The sequence below is a fragment of the Hyaena hyaena genome, unplaced genomic scaffold (assembly GCF_003009895.1).
Source record: "Hyaena hyaena isolate Hyena2069 unplaced genomic scaffold, ASM300989v1 scaffold_1367, whole genome shotgun sequence".
Taxonomy (NCBI): Eukaryota; Metazoa; Chordata; class Mammalia; order Carnivora; family Hyaenidae; genus Hyaena; species Hyaena hyaena.
This window is the reverse complement of record NW_024082002.1, coordinates 18,128-22,323: the sequence shown is the minus strand read 5'-3', so window position 1 is coordinate 22,323 and position 4,196 is coordinate 18,128.

Genomic DNA, 4,196 nt, shown 5'->3' with positions numbered 1-4,196 from the left:
TTTTACTTGCTTTTCCTTGGACCCCAGACTCCAGAAGCAGGTGACCATGCACGTGACGCCCCTGGCAGGCAGGACGACGTGCGAGCCGGAAGTCAGTGTGGGTGAGCGGTGAAAGGGGCCCTTTGAGTCTGATTATCAAGTATCTCTTTTAAGGGGCACCTGACAGCTTCCCAGCCTGGCCTTGAGCATGGAGAGCACTGACAGGGTAGCACAGAGAAGGACTGCTAGACTCTTCTGCAGGTGAGGTTTGGGATGGGCGCTACAGATTTTCACAAGGGGGGAAAAGTCAGTGCAGTCTTTTTAGGTTATTTATATAAATGCCAGTGACGTACACGGGGATTCTGGCCCCTCCTGAACTGAAGACGCCAGGCGGTGAAACACAGTAGAACCAGGAAATAACGTAGCCTTAAATCCCAGGACCTTTTCCTGTGGTAACTTGAAACATCTATAAAGGAACCTCACCTGGGTGCTTCTCAATTTCCCCGAGGCTTCTGTCACAGAGGACTTGCGTCATCCCGTGGTGGAGAGGCGATGCTGGCCGGGAGGACAGGACCCTGGTCACAGGGTAAGCTCTGGCTGGAGTGACAGCCGCTCCCATGAGGAAGGGATGCCTCTGCATCTGTGGGAAGGGTCCTCATCCCAGAGGGGACCCCCGCATGGACTCCCCGCGTCCGGCTGGCGGCAGGGCTCCCGTCCTTGCGCCACCGATTCCTACATGAACAGAACTTACGTGGAAATGTGTCATCATCCCTGAGAGATGCCACTCTGTTCCACTGATTTGATCCCTGCAGAGATGCGGGCAGATCCGAGCCGGAGCCCCGAGAGTACGCGCTCACTGCCTGCCTTCCCTCCGCCTTCGCCCTTCCCTGCGCGCTGGCCCCCCTCTCCAGACGTCAGGCGCGCGGACCACTCCCAGCGAAGCCAGGCCAGGCCCGGGGCGAGCAGGCAGGCTCCGGAAGTTCATGTGACCTTGGTTTCTGAATCTTGAGCAGCTCAGAATACCGTGTCTCCTAGTTGCCCCACGGCGCACTCCAGGTGCCCCAGGTGGGCAGATTCCCAACCGCTGCTCCCGCTCTGGTCACCCACTGTGGTGCCTGAAGGTGCCGTCGCCTGACATGTCCCCTAGCCACAGACTCTTTTTTCCCTCCTTACCGCTATTTGAGGAGCCAAGAAAGTTACTTTAAGTAGTATGTCCTTTTTTCTTAATTTTGTCATTTATATGCCACAGAGGCCGTGATACAGCTACAGATTCACATAACATGTTGTATCCCAGTACGTCGTACCAGACAGTGGGGTGCAACTAAAATCTAGGGAAGAATCGGAAGTCAGACGTTGCAGCTTTAAAAAAAATTTTTTTAAGTTAGTTTTTTTCTCGAAATTATGATCAGCCCAGAAGAATAGAGGGGTTGGAGTTTACGTCAGAAGTGTAACGATGCCCATTAACAAGCCGCCCAGAAGTAAAAAGAGCTCAGAAAAAAATAAAACATTACTTTGAGGCAAGGAATTCTCTATTATTTACAAAAAATCCTATGACCTTCATATGTAGTTTCTAAGGGTGTCTCAGTGTCCAAGACAGTCTCCAGTCCCCATAGAGACCAAACGCTTTCCCAGGTCCTAGACGCGCAAGTTCCTCATATGCCACCAGATTATAAAGGGCCACCCGGCTCAATTTGTGTCCAGTAACTCGGTGAGGGAAGCGAGAAAGGAGGACACACCACGTAACCCAGTCGGGCCTTAAACATCTGGGTCTTGGTTAAAAATAATTCATCCACAGCCAGCGCCCAGGAGTTGCGTGGCCTTAGCGTAGTTGCCTGCTGATGTGGACAAAACCAAATGTGCTTTCCCAGAACTCACATCTTATTCTACATCAAGGTTTAAATGGCCGAGCAACGGTGTTCTACGGAACACTAAACTGGCATGGATGGCTTGTGACCCACCCCACCCGGGCTGCCTGGCCGCCGCTCATCAGATGGCCAGACCGCCTCCCTAAGGAGAGGGTCTGGTCCGGACAAAGGCTAGTGGAGGGAAGGAATGAACCATGTAAGATACCTGCGAGGAGAACCTTCCGGGTAGAGGGTGTGGCCACAAAGGTCCTGAGACAGAAGCATCTGGCAGTTCTAAGAACACCAGCTGGAGCACGGTGAGTGGTAGGAGAGGTCAGATGGCTGGAAAACATTCACACGGGCCTGCTTGGCCTTGGGGACAATTTGGCATTTTATTCAGAATGAGATGGTGAGTCACTGGAGCCAAGGGATGTGATTTTGATTATGTTTTAAAAGGGTCACCGGGGCACCCGGGTGGTTAGGTCAGTTAAGCATCTGACTTCTGCTCAGGGCATGATCTATCTCGTGGTTCATGGGTTCCAGCCCCATGTCAGACTCTGTGCTGCGAGCCCAGAGCCTGGAACTGCTTCAGATTCTGTGTCTCCCTCTCTCTCTGCCCCTCCCCTGCTCATGCCCTCTCTCTCTCTCAAAAAAAACATTAAAAAAAAAAAAAAAAGTAACTTGCTGCGAAGTAGGGAAGAGATTGTAAGGTCGAAAGTACTAGCCGGAGTCAAGCGGGACGCTGCTCCAAGAAGTCCAGGTCAGAGCTGGTGGTGACTTGACAAAATGGCCACCGTGAGTGGTAGGAAGCAGTTGGGTTGAGGCTGTATTTCGGTGACATGACAGACCGGCGTGCTGATGGTGTGGACGTGAAAGCATGAGGGAAAGAAACCAGAATGGCTCTCAGGGCTGAGGCCTGCGTAACCTGAAGAAAGAAGTGGTTGTGCACTGAGCCAGAGGTCACCAAAGAGGGTGTGGGTTCACAGAAGGGGGGCCGAATCAGAATTCAGTTTCGGAGCGTGGTAGACGTGGTAAAAACAGCAACAAAATACAAGTGTACAAGGAGCGCACCTGTACAGCCAGCATCCCAGCAGCCCCGCCCATCTCCCCTCCAGTCACAACCTCCTTCCCCAAAGGTGACCACTGTCCTGCGCTCTGATAGCACAGAGGAGTTTCACCTGTTTTTGCTCTTTGCTCCTACAAAGTCTCAGAAAGGTAGGCCTTCGTGACGCTTTTTGAACTCCGATCGTGTGTGTGTGTATGTGTGTCCTCGGTGCTGCTGCAAGGAGCTGTGAACGAAGCCGTTTCTCCATTCTACAGGTGTGTCGTCCCGACGGCCTCCAGTGCAAGGCAGCTCCGGATGATGCCACCCATAACTCATAACATTCTCGTACGTGTCTTGTGCACGCGTACCCATGTCTGGTGAACACCTAGGAGTGAAATCATGGCGCCCCAGGGCGTACACGTGTTCGACTCCAGTAGAGATTGCCGAGCCATTTGCACCCGTCCACCGCTCAGAGTAAAGTTTCCACTGCTCTGTGTCTTTGCCAACACTTGCATTTGTGGGTTTACTTTTCATGATCGGGGCCAAGTTTGCTCAGACCCTTTAGACATCCAAGTGTACATTTCAAGGGGGTTGCTGGGCGGGCACGTCTGGAGTATGAAGGGGGAAGTCCGCTCTACACAGCCTGCAGGGTGTATGTAAGATCACGGGAGCAGATGGTATGGCTTAGGGGAGAGTAAAGACAGGAGTCCCCAGGACTGAGCCCTTAGACACTGGAGCAGGGAGGCCCACGCAGAAGGCCGGCAGCATGTGAGGCGGGACGTAGTGCAGAGTGTAGTGTCCGGAAGCCACGTGCAAAACGGGTCTCAGGACCCATTGGTGAAGGTGACCAACTGCGTCTCCTGAGAGGCTGAATGAGATGAAGGCCGAGCGCTTAAGAGCTGGAGCTCTAGTTAGACGGAAACCCGCGGGGGGGGGGGGGGGGGGGGGGGGGGGGGGGGGGGGGGGGGGGGGGGGGGGTGGGGACTAACAGAACAGGAAGGAACTGGAGAAAGCAGGTTCGGCACCTGAGCTTTGCTGCACTGAGAAAACCGGGCCGTGGCCGCAGGAGGGAACCGAGTTGATGAGACACAGGGGACGTTGGAGCGCTGCTGGGGCTCAACCAGTAGCGGGAGGGCGGGGACTGGAGAGGTGCCAGGATGGAGTGCAGCCCGGAGGGGGCCGGCGCAGGGAGCGCAGGGCGCGAGGGGAAGGGCTGAGCGGAGAGGAGGGCCTGTGGGCGCAGGCGCGGGTGTGGGTGCGGGGCTGGGCGCCGGGGTGGGCGCGGCGCGGGGCTGGGTGGGCCGGGGAGGGGGCTGCTGCACGCGGGG